Below are 13,310 nucleotides of genomic sequence, written 5' to 3' on the forward strand. Positions count from 1 at the left end.
ATATCTACTGAGTGTCAACATGACTCAGGCTTCCACACCATCAACACTTGTCCCAAGTGTACTGCTCCTAGAAACTGCCTCTTTTTGAAGCTGCCAATGATGTTTCAACGACTAAATACGCTTTACTGATTATGAACCAAAAAGGCAATATTTTCTTCCACGCTTGTCAATTAACAATACTACCTTCTTATTAGGAATCCCTGAATATTGCAAACCATTGTAGAGGCAGTTGAAAAGTGAAACTGCTCAGACCCAATAAAGGGCTGACTTGTCTGCCAATGTGAGATGATTTTTTTCTGGCTAGATGATGTTCTCTCTTGCTCGCTCTCTCTCTGTCTCTCTCTGTAGGGTGAGATAAGACCATAGGATTTTAAAAAATTTAATGTATCTTCCTCTAGCAGTGACAGATAGGTTCTTTGCCTATCACACTGAGTAAATGTATGGTCATCTTGGCTATGATGCTTAAAAGGAAATGTGGTACAATGGAATACTACACAGAACAAAATAGAATAAACTAGTGCTACATGCAACATGGATGAATCTCACAGAAATAATGTTGAACAAAACAAACTGGAAACAAAGGAATACACATTCATGATTCTATGGTTACAAAGCTTAAGGACAGGCAAAACAAATATATAGTGATAGAAGTCAGAATACGGTTACCTCTGAAGAGGTTATTGGCTAAAAGGCGGCACAATGGAGCTTTCTGGGGGTGCTGGAAATGTTCTGTATCTTGGTCTTGATGTGGTTACACAGATGTATACATATGGAAACATTTACTGGATTGTCCACAGAAGATTTATATGCTTAACTATATACATGTTATGCCTCAATTAAGAAGTTAAAAACAAAACTTTGCAACACAGACGCTTGATAATTAAATCACAGGGACACCACAAAATGAGACATCTCCAAGATAAAATCAAGAATTTAGCTTTCAAATTTGTCTTCCAGGTGGAAAGGGTGCTTACTTCGGATAACTACCATAGACTGTGGTTATTAGCCAAAATGGATGTACTGACTGTCCCTTATGGAATTAATTCTGGAGAGATTACTAAGCCGTATAAAGTAGCTCTTTTTCCTTCTCAACACAATCACAGTGCATTGCTGACAACATTCTCAGGGAAAACTGCATCAGAACAAGTGACATTAGAGGCATCTTAATTCACATTTCCACTCACAGAACACTATTTCTAACTTTGATGTATTTCAAACTCAAAGAAATTTTTTTTTTTTTTAATAAGAAGAACTTATATTTCTGGTAATGTCGACCAAATCTGAAAAAGAATCCATCTGGAAAAACTGCATTAGCTGTAAAAATGACTTTCAATATTCAGAATGCAGTTGGCTCAAGAGGAAGATTCCCTCTGTGGCCACATGTAGGCTGTGTAGTTTTCAAACAGTTCAGCCTTTTGGAACTTCTGAAATCCATTTAGTCTGGAAATTACTAGGGTCTAGTTCCATCAAAAAATAAGCCTGGGTTGTTAAAGGGTACAAAAGCCATCATAGGAAAAAAATCAATTTTGGAAGGCCTTACATAGCTCTCAGCGTTGAAATCTGAAAGCTCACTTTCCATGAAAGGCAGCAGCTACCGTAGGACGACATTCCCAGGCACCCCTCTTGGACAGCTGTGCCTACCTGGGCAGCTGTTCTCAGAGGTCATGTCGTTTAGCACACTGGGACATGGAATCCTTAGTACCTTGTTTTCCATAATATTCGGTCCAATTCAAGTGACACTTTCCTTTAGTACTCACTATGGTGTGGTGGGAAGAGTACTGCGGGCTTCAGCTCAAATCTCATCTCTACCACATATTACTATCTGTGACCTACAATTCAACATTGTTTCCTCATTTGTAAAAAGGGCTGATATTCATACTTTCTTCGAAATTTCTGTGAACATCAGTGATTAAGGTAGAGTCTGTCTCTTGGAAAGTATTCAGTAATTTCTAGCTAGTGATATTATTACACAAACAGGCATGATGAACTGTAGCAACCTCTGAGTATTGTTGATAGAAATAAGGATGAGCGAGTACTAATCTTTCAGTCAGATGGGCCACATTCATTGAGTACTACCTAAAAACCACTGTAGAGGTCACAAAGGCGATTCACTCAAACTGTTTCCCACGAGGAACCCACAGACAAGGGGATGAGAAAGACGTGGTGTTAGCTATACCTAGTACAATGCCTGGCACATAAACATGCTCAACTATATTTACTGAATGACTTCCTCTATCATTTTTCTATTTGCTCTTTAATCTATTTCTGCTCTAATCTTACTTGCTGCTTTGAGTTACATTGCTCTTCATTTCCTAGTTTCTTAAGATGAAAGTTTAGGTTACTAATTTGATATCTATATCCTTTTTAAAAACTACAGTCATCAACGGCTATACATTTCCCCATAAGTACTGCTTTAACTGCAGCCTGTAAGTTTTGCTATGTTGTGTTTTCATTTTCATTCATCTCAAACTATTTTCTGATTTCCTTTATTCTCAGACTGGATAACTCAACTGACCTATAGTCATTCTAAATATTTGGTAGTGTGGACTTAGCATCATTAATTCCGGAGATTTTCAAGAAAAGTGTAGATAACTTATCTCTGAAGTCTTACCCACCTCAAGGTTTTCAAGTCCTTTTCTCAGTGATGTTTTGTTTTCCAGTAACATCTTTTACGATACCTCATTATACAAGGAAAATAAAATTTGCCTTGAGTGCAGCTTTATAAAGACTAACACCTTACCCATTAGTTGCAAAGAACAGAGCTTCTGCAAGTTTGCAGGAAAATATTTGCCAACGCTCACTTCCATTTTCCTTGCTGTTTCTCCTGCTAGAAGATCCATGTCCATCTCTCTGCACATCTCAGTGGTTTTATTATCACCCTGGCAACTGTGCTCAGAGAGCAGCTTACTGGTTCCCACCAGACCTTTAATCCAGTAGGCTGTTTACTCTCTCTTATTTCTTAGTAATCAGATTGTCAAACAAGAACTGACTTACCCTGTGCTCTTCAGCCTCCTTCCCAAAAACCTTCCTTCATTTTAGCATCAATCGAGTGCTGCTTCTGTGTGTTCTGTATTCCGTTATTCTCATTGCTAGCAGCTTTGTGGATCATGAGATTTTGGCCACCCTTACCCAACATCCTTTGAATTAATTTTTAAAAAAGCATTTTCCAGATGACTGTATTTGCATCTCTCTGATGATAAATATCTCCAGCAGAGATGACCTGAAGGAGTCCTGTTTTTGTACCAACCCATTGCGTGAAGCACTCAAGCACTGCGCTTGCAATTACCGAGCAGTTACAACCTATTACTGCAGAGTTATTTTGTTCTGCAAATTCTATGGGAGGATAGTAATCAGAGAAAACAGAAGAAAGGAAGAGGCAGGGTATGAGTTGGGAGAAAAATTTTTTAAATACTCAAAGAACTGTATAAGAAATACAAATAAATTTTGCCTTTGAAATGTAGTTTATAAGAACTGAAGACAAAATTTTCTTTGTCCTTTAGAAAAGAAACATGCACATTTATATACTAACCAGACACTGACCAAATCTAAAGGGAATCCTCCCACAACTACTATAACAAATCTGAAGAGAAAGAAAAGCCTAATGTGTTTATAAGGAAAGATCATTAAAAATATATACATATATATGTTAAAGAAAGATCAAAAGATGAGCTCTTGATATGACCCTAATATTGATAAGGTCTCCCTCCTATTTTATCTGATGCCAAATTACTTTCTCACTAAGTAAAGGATTTTTGCAATAAATTTTTCCCTCCTTAGGGAACAGAGCTCAGCTACCACTGACATCTTGAAAGTTCTCTCTGCTCTGTAAACCAATGGCAAACACCTTGGCTTTTGTAGATCCCAGGCAACATTCTGACCAGGGCTTAGTAACAGTCACTTCCATCATAAACTTATAAATCAATACCAGAAAAAGCATGAGGAGAAGATATTTTCCTGCAGGATATATAAAGACAGTACTGAATGGCATGCTCACATGTTACAGTGCAGAAAAGCCAGACCATGACTACAGATGGTTTACATCCTCAAAAAGGTCGCTCTTTGCTCCTTACAAGATAGAGCTCTTAAACATTCCATTCCCATTTGATACCCTCTGTATGTCTCAGAAAATGTACATCTGGGTTTTCTCCAGCCAAACATTTATAGTAGGAGCATAGTGACAGAAACAGCTCCTCCAACATCCTTATACTCATCATGTAGTGGACAAGTCCACCAGCAACCATGTTCAGTAGTTTGGAGCTTTCCTCACCTTTTAACTCAGTGTACAGAAAAGTGTTTTAGGCCAACTTCCACAGACTGAACATCACTTCTGTTTTTTAAATTAAACCTTATTTTGAAATAACTGTAGATTCACATGAGGTTGAGAGATCCCGTCTACACTTTACCCACATCTTGCCAAGTCAGGGTATGGACACTGACCCAGTCAAACTAGGGAATATTTCCATCACCATAAGGATCCCTCATATTGCCCTTTTGGAACCACACTCACCTCCTTGCTCCCTACTTTCCCTGACCCCGACTTCTTCTATTTTGATACTTATATAGCCTTGTATTCACTCATCCATTCACTCAATCATTTATTAAGTGAACGAATATTTATTGAACCTTTACATGCCAAGTACTGAAGATACAATAATGTGCAAAAATCAGATGTGATTGAAATTCACAATCTAGTAGGTGAGGCAGATACTAACCAAACAAGTCTTCAAATAAATGTAAAGTTTAAAATGTGATAAATACCACAGTTAGGCAGTAAGTACTACGAAGCCATTATAGTGAGATTTAATGGGGAGGAGGACAGAGTAAGCTTCCCAGAGGAAGCAAGGACTAGGCTGATTATTTGAAGATGAGTTGAAGTAACTGAACGAAAAGGTTGTACTGAGCACTCCAGGCAGAGGGAATAGATGCAAAGGAGAGCAGGCCCAGGATAACTACAACACAGCCTTCTCACCAGATTTCCACACTTTAATTATTCCTCTCACTCCCACTTTTTAATCTCATAGTGGAGAATTTTGTGGAAGTTATAGCAGAATCTTAGAACAGGGACACAGAGAGCAAAAGTAAGACAGCAAAGCCCATTAAAGAAATTATTACCAATCTCTGTGTAGGGTGTAATTTGTGAGACCAAGCCACTGTCCATCGAATATGTTCCTGCCTCTCCTAGAAGAGAATTTCCAGTAGAGCGAACCCTGGTGCTTACTATTGAGAAGCTGTCTTTCACAGTCTGAGTTTCGCCTGAATTTAATGGGGGAGATTTAATATTTAAGAAATGTCAAGTGCCTTAAAAAATGTAACGGCTTTTGACCCTACAGGCCCATAAGAATATGTCCTAAGGAAAAAGCCAGAAATATAAAAGAAAATTTATACATAACCTTTTTCATTCCATTGTTATGTACTGGATTAAAAACAAGATAGTATCCATGATACTGTCAGACAACAGGGCACTGATTAAATGATTATGGAATATGCATATGACATGGTATCACGGCAGCATTTCATAGTTATATTTCCAAAGATTTTATAATAGCATTGAAAAATACTCCCGATCTAAGTTTAAGCAAAATAAGCCAAACAACAAAAATCATGATAAAAATCTGTATACACATATAATTCCAGTAATACTAAAGACAAGAAAACAGAGCCAGCCAATGACAGAATGACAGTGGTTATTTCTAGGTGGTGGGATCTTAAATAATTTTTATTTTCTTGTTTAGACTTTTATTTATTTGTGCATTTATTTGATATTCGGAAAACAATCCATAGACTATTACATATTTTTAAAAGCCAGCAATACGACAGGTGGAAGGAATTATAACAGGGGTTTTAGCTTCACTTTTGACTTAACTTGTGATTTTAGAATAGCCTCATAGTCTCGGCTTCCTCACTCAGACGGAGAAATTGCCCTGGCTCTCTCACAGAACTGGGAATAAAGAAAGGAATTACAAGTAAGAATCCTCCATATAATAAAAATGTGAAGCTGCAAAAGCAGCATCAATGACAGCATACCGCTAAGTGTCACAAGGTACAGAAATTAAGTGACTTTCCAAGAACCCTGCCTCAGATTCCTTGGCATCTGAAATGAAAAACTAGAGGAAGCATAGAAATGCAGTAGGTAAATAAATAATGTATCACCGTAGTCATTTTAAGGCTGACATTCCTTCACAGTTGGCAATAATGATCTCTGATCCCTCCATGTATCCCTGAACTTTCTGTCCAGTGTGGAGGCTCTGTTCGATGATTTACTTTATTCACATTTCGTTTTTAAAGCATCCCCTTAGTAAATTTTCAAGATTCTCAGGCAGGTGGGTAGAACGTTCCTCTTTTTTTTTCCTTTTTTTATTTTAAGATGACTATTTAACAGCTCAAACATGTTTCCAGGTGAACTCAAAACTTCATTTGTGCTAGAGAACCATGGCATGCATACCTCATTTAACAGGACAGCTAGATGCTATAGATTTCTGAAGGCAACGGGTTTAAAGAATTTCACTATATATGCTTAGAAGCCATAAAAGTTCCCAGTCTGCGGCTATCATTTTATAGTGATATGACTATTAGTCCTGCTCTTCTGAGGAGTACCAGCGGTACATACCAACACTTCTACTTGCAGTGTAGCCGATCTAGAGCCCCCTGAAAGCACATGTGGCATCTGTAAGCACAACTCTGTGGTTAGGGAGAAGTGCATCCCAGACGAATGTGCGCTCATCTCCCATGAGTCAGTGGTAGCCCTGAACTAGCAACCTGCCCCCTGAACCGGGGGCAGAACCAGCTTCAATCTGATCTCAAACATGATACTAAATAAGCAGACCGACCTCTTGAAATAAATGGAATTCCTCATAAGAAGAGCACAGGGGACAAGCACAGGACTTGAAGTGCCCCTGTTTCATAGCTGTGGGACCCTGAGAGAGTCATTAACTCCTCTGGGCTTCTAATCCTTGATCTCAAAACAGGAAATGACACACTTCAAAAGTTTGTCCTGTAGATAAATGAAATACAGAACATGAAAGCAATCTGTTAATTCACAAGCACTAATCAGATAACAAGAGGTTGGACAAGGCCAGGGAAAGATGATTATTTTAGAATCAGAAGAGTTTATGCCTTATTGGTCCTTTATAAAATGATGAGTTTGGGGGTTCCTGCTGCTATAGATTGAAAATGATCACAGATCTTTGCACCTTTTCCCATCAAGAGATGGAGTCTATTTCTCTACTCCTTGAGTGTAGACCAGTCTTGTGACTTGCTTCAACCAACAGAATATGGCTGATGACACTGTGGGACTTCTGAGCCTACTGTCATAGCTTCCATCCTCATCGTCTTGTAACCCAGCATCCACAGGAAGAAGCTCAAGCTGGCCACCTGGCCTCCTGGAGGATGAGACCATGAGGTGAGAGAGAACCAGCCTTCCCAACCATCCCCGGTGTCCTAGCTAAAGTCGCCAAGTGACATCAAGTGGGGCAGGAACACGCCACCCCAACTGAGCCTGATTTCTGAACCAGAGAATCACAGACGAACAGACAAAGATCGTCATTCTAAACTTTTAGGTTTCAGAGTGGCTTGTTATGCAACAAAAAGCTACCTGATCCATCTTTCGTGTCTCCTCTCTGACAAGAGTGGACTCTGATGTAAACATCTCATCAAGAGCAGCCTGTAAGAACTCAGGGATTTCTACTGATTTTTGTCAAGATGATTAACAGTCCATTGGAGGAGGAAAAGCAGCTGAGGAAGTTCAGTCAAATCTGAGAGAAATAAAATTGGTTTCTGAGCACAGAAACATCTCTTGTGTCTGGAGTTCAGCTCTGACAATCTTATCATTTCAGAATACAAGAGAAAACTCCTTTATAGGAGGAAAGGTGACGCCACAAAGCCCATGTGCTGAGATGCATTTTACTCACAACCAAAGCCTTCACTCTGCTTTACACGTAGTTCTAACCAGCCTGACGTTTTGGTTTCAAAGCTGATAGAAAATTAGAAGAGTGATACAGTGTGCAGACACGTTTAGTGGTGAGAAGTGAGAGAAAACTACTCAAAATAAGGAAGTGGGGAGGGGGAGAACACTAAAAATTACAGAGGCACTCAAGTAGCGCGGCAATTAGCACAGAGGCAAACAGCTCCAGGGGGCCCAAGAAATGGGCGCTGAGGGCACCGCTGCAGTAGAGCTTGATACAGAAATGTAAAACATATCAGTACATTTTAGAAAAGGTTTTCAACCAGAGCATAAACTCAGTTTGGATGCTTAGCTGGGTGGGGCTTCAATGAGCTGATCAGCTCAGCCCACACCTTCCTGCAGGGTCCAGCTAGCGTGAGCTGCTCCGGAGACGCTGAGTGAGTGCAACCCTGCTGCCCATGCTGCCCACAGCCGGCTCCCTGGATTACTTGTCTATGGAAGTCTTTTGTTTCTTTCTTCTCCTCTGGGGAATGTTCCCTTAAGCCTGGAAGCCTTCTGGAGAAGGACTAGAAGGAACGGAAATGGTGTTTGTAGAAAGGCCCTTTTCAGATGCCCATCAATCAGACAGGGTCTGAGTTTGGGTTCTTGATTAAAAGCCATAGAAACTTATTTAGAAACTTCAGCAGAAAGAGAGTTTTCTAGAAGGCAATGGGGACACGTGCAGGATCTAAGTGAAGGCTGAAGGGTTCGGCATGGAATATTCAACTGCAAACTGGGGGACACGGGCCCTGGACTTACTACATCATGACTGCACACTATGGAATGCGGCAATTCCCCAGAGGAAAGTGGGGTGCTCTTAAGAATGGATTATGTGTGGAGAAAAAACCAAGCAAAAGCCACACACACGCAGGATGGCATGTTCAGGCCCCAACTGTGGCCAACCTGGAATCCTGAGGAGGGTCCCGGCAGTGCCCACCTACCTCCAGGGCTGGAGATGGTGGAGGAAAGGCAGACTCTCTGCTCACACTGCAACTCAACCGTACGCTTAAAAGCCCTCTGTCTGTAAAGCGTGCCTTTCCCTTTGGATCTGATGACTTGGACTAGATACAGTTTTTCTGTTTTGGTCTCTATGATGCCTCTGCTCTCAACTCCCCGGCTGCCCCTCCCACAGTCACGGCAGAGGGGGATCTGATCAGATACTGCAGGACTGTGGCAGATGGTCTGTCACACAGGCATCCAGTTCCAGTGAGAGGAAAGGCTTTTATCTCCTTGGCTGCCTTGGCTCACTTGAACCTCGGGGAGCGGCTTTGGGACGAAAGGAAACAGCTGGCACAGCAGCTGGATTGACAGCAGAGCATCTGAGAAGGGTCAACGGTTTGCCTGGATTATACAGTGCAATTAAACATACTTACAGTTTTACAGAGCTCAAAACAAATCCCCGTTATTGACCTAGTAGCTGGGGTTTAACAGACCTTAATGAAGCTTCCCGTTGCCTCTGCCAGGTGGTCCTCTTCTCATACCCTAAACTGAGTTATTTCTCATTCATTCTTCATACGCTATTCCTCAGGAGCACTGATGGATATAGAATTTTCCAGATTTTATTTAGGTTGAGTCATTCAAAGAAATGGATATAGTCCCTATGACTCTTGTGTATTTAAATACAAATACTACATATACAAATATATACTAAAGTATACTAAAATACTATACATACAGATAAATACTAAAAATACACACACACAGACACACACACACACACAAGAACACAATCTTCTCACTTTGGCTCGACCTTTTCATTCTTTTGAGCTTCTGAGACCTTCACTCCAAAAAGGGCTGTAGGTGAGTTGAGTATTAAAAAGGAAGAGTATGAAGGTATAAGAATTCCATTTGACAAATGTTCATTTTACCCACAGTGTGTGAGAGATTATGAAAAGCACTGAAGAGGATTTGAACAATGAACTAGACATGTTTCTTCCACGAGGGCACTCATGCTATAACGTACAGAATAAGAAAAACAACAACAACAAAAAATCAAACACTGATAAGAGTACTCGCTGTCCCCAAGGCACTCTGCTAAATGGTTTCCTTTACACACAGCAAAGCAGTAAATGTGCTAAAAACAACCTGATGAGGTACGTAATGCCTGGACTCCTGACCATGATGCTGTGCAGCCTCCCTACAGACAGCAAGATGGACAGAGCAACTGGAGAATGAGGGAAGAAACAAGGAAAGGACGATGGGGTGGTGGGAGGGGAACACTTCCCGCTGGAGCAATCAAAACAGTCTTCAAGGAAGAGGCAGCAAATGGCTTGAGTAAGGTTTCAAAAGGTAGAGACGAGGGAGGGTAAATTAGGCTCAGTATGAGGACACACCAACACACAGAGACAGCTGCATGGGTTGTTGGACAAACAGCAAGTCCACAGGTGTGCTGGAGCAAAGGCAGGTGAGACTGGAAAGAGAAGTTAAGAAGAGGTTCCACAGACCCTTAAGAGCTGGCTGGCAAGCTAGGACTCTCCTGAAAGCAAGAGGGATCTTCAAATGTGGAGGACCAGGATGTGAGCGGCACTGTGGGGAGACTGACCCAGCAGCCTGCATCTGATGGCCAGGCTGGGACAACCAGTGAGGGAGAGAGGTTCCAGCCAGACGATGGGGGAGAGACTTCGGGAGAGCAGGAGAGCACCAGCAGCAGGGCAGTGCAGCCGACTGGCTGGAGAGGTGGGATTCCAAGGGGACTGGAATTTGAGATGCTGCTAATAAAGAGAGGAAATATGGGAGGAGGAGCAGGTCTGATGGGAAAGAAAACAAGTCAGGCCTGCAGTACCAATAGGAAGTGACCGGGAGTTGTCCTTTCTGTACCTGGACATGAAAGTGAGTCCAGGAAGTGCTGATGGGGGATCCATTTCAGGGAGGAGATGGTTGAAGCTGGGAGTGGAATTGGATGCCTAGTGAAACTCCTGTCCTGTAGTTAACATCTACAGTCTCTTGTCCACAATTCTGAAAGGCAAACAGTTCTGAAAACAAGCCCATTTATGTATTTACTTATTTGTAGTCACAGGCAAACTCACTTGCCACAAAAGACACAAGACTTCTTATCATCTCTACTTATCCCACTGAGAGTAAGAAGTTATACATTTTGCTGAAGAAATATGCCTTCATTTGATCACTGTGTGCTGTCCCAGGCCCCACCGAGGAAGCTACATCATAAAGCATATACAGTACAGATGCCCTGTTACCTTTCTAAAATCCCCCAAATTGTGAATTCTAGAGCACACCTGGCTGCAGGACTTCTAGGGAAGAGATTTTGGGAATGTAACTTACTTTCTGAAAACAGCAAGCAGAGAAATAATTCCAATATCTAATTCTGAGGGCTAACTCTGTGCTCAGAACACTTCTAAGTACTTCATTTTAATTTTCATAATAATCGTCCAAAGTAAGAACCATCATCACCTTTATTCTACAGATAAAGGATGTGAGGGTCAGGCGGGTTAGCTGGAAGACACAGAGCTGATACTGATCCCAGGCAGGCTTATTCCTAAGGCTGTGCTCTTTACCACTACAGCATACTGCCTCCAAATTAATTTGTAAAACTATTTAGAAATAAATCAAACCAATCCCTGTTTAGATCAGCGAATAGCAGGGAACAAACGCCTTTTACTACATTTCCACAAATGATATAAGGGCATGGTTCAGCCAGGTGAGTCTCTCATTTACATTCCGGCAAAGCAGAGGGAATAATATTAGAGGACAGCCCAAGTAAGATGTTTCTGTGTGGGCCCTACAGTCCGTATACACAGTTTTCCATAGTTTTCCTTCCAGGTAAAGAAGCTGGGCATTGAGTCAGCAAAGCAAAGCTGATAAGAGCATAGGCTTATCTGGGGTCAGACTACTTTGGTTCTACCACCTTGTAGTTTGTGATTCTAGTCAAATTAATTAACCGCTTGGAGCCTCCGTTTTCCCGGATTAATTAAAAACTATATCATAGACTCACTGGATGATTTAAGTGAACTAACTCTTACAAAGCTTTTGGCAGAGTGCCAGGCTAAGAGTGACTCCTCGATAAGCTCTGAACTTTTGTAATTGGCAAGACTCCTGCAGGGCGAGAGCTCCTTGTGGGAATTTCTGACAACCAGTAAGCTTTGTGGATTTCCCTGAAGGTAAAGTTATTATTTGCCAAGTGTCATCCTATTCTCTTCCAGCTTTTCTGAGCTTCACGGACATCAGTCCAATTCAAGGATCCTTTCCCATTCCACAGTCAAAAGACAGACTGATTTAGGTCTATCTGTGGAGAGTGTAAGCCCTGACTTGGAAAGATGCTTTCTTTCAGCTTGGTTATTCTCCAGTGTTTTCTCTGGCTGTGTAGTCAGTTTGACACATGACTGTATCCACCCTGGTACTTTGGATTCAGCCCTGAGAGTGAGCTGAAGTGGGCCTGCCTGGAGCATCAGGACTAAGCCTAATGTGTATCGTCCCATCTCAAGTGGATACCCGTATAGTCTCTGGGCATGGAATGGAATTATATTTCTGCTCAATCTTATTCCTAAGGTACATTCTGTATTGGAAAGGGGGGTTGGGCTTTGTCCAAATTCTATTTAGTAATGATGAAGTTCATCACATGCTTTACACACAGTAGATATTCAAAGAGTCAGAAGGCACAAGATGTGACCAATGAGCACAAAATGGGGTTGATCCAGAAGTTTTGTGCTCTGCAGCCCTGGGTTACCATGGTAATTCATTCCGTGGACAGTAGTTGGTCATATGTTAAGTGACACTGGTCTTCTCTGATCAGAGTAGGTTGTTTCTCGTCCAGGGAAAATTAATCGTCCCTGAGTCTGTTTTCCTTGTTTGGCTCTCCACTTACTTCCAGTCTGCAGTATGGCTACTTGGCTTGTGATGCTTGCCTTGATTCCGACACAAAGAAGAAAAACAGAAGAATCCAGCAAACAGTTAATGGACTGCTTGGCAAAGCAAAATTAGGGCTTATTCATGCAGCAGAGTAGCTGATAATTGCCTTTATTATTCTAGGCTAGACTGAGGTCATTGTCTGATGAAATTGGACAATTTGAAAAATGGGGGAAAATGAACACAATTTAAGTTTATTTAGACACAACTTCTGTATTTTCTTTTACTTTCTTATCAACGTTTGGCTTTTAGTAAGAGGGAACAGGAAAAAAAGAGAGGAGATAGGGCTTCCCTGGTGGTGCAGTAGTTGGGAATCCGCCTGCCAATGCAGGGGACATGGGTTCAATACCTGGTCTGGGAAGATCCCACATGCCGCGGAGCAACTAAGCCCGTGCGCCACAACTACTGAGCCTGCGCTCTAGAGACCGTGTGCCACGGCTACTGAGCCCGAGTGACGCAACTGCTGAGGCCCGTGTGCCTGGAGCCTGTGCTCTGCAACAGGAGAAGCCAC

Source organism: Delphinus delphis, chromosome 3, assembly GCF_949987515.2.
Source record: "Delphinus delphis chromosome 3, mDelDel1.2, whole genome shotgun sequence".
NCBI lineage: Eukaryota > Metazoa > Chordata > Mammalia > Artiodactyla > Delphinidae > Delphinus > Delphinus delphis.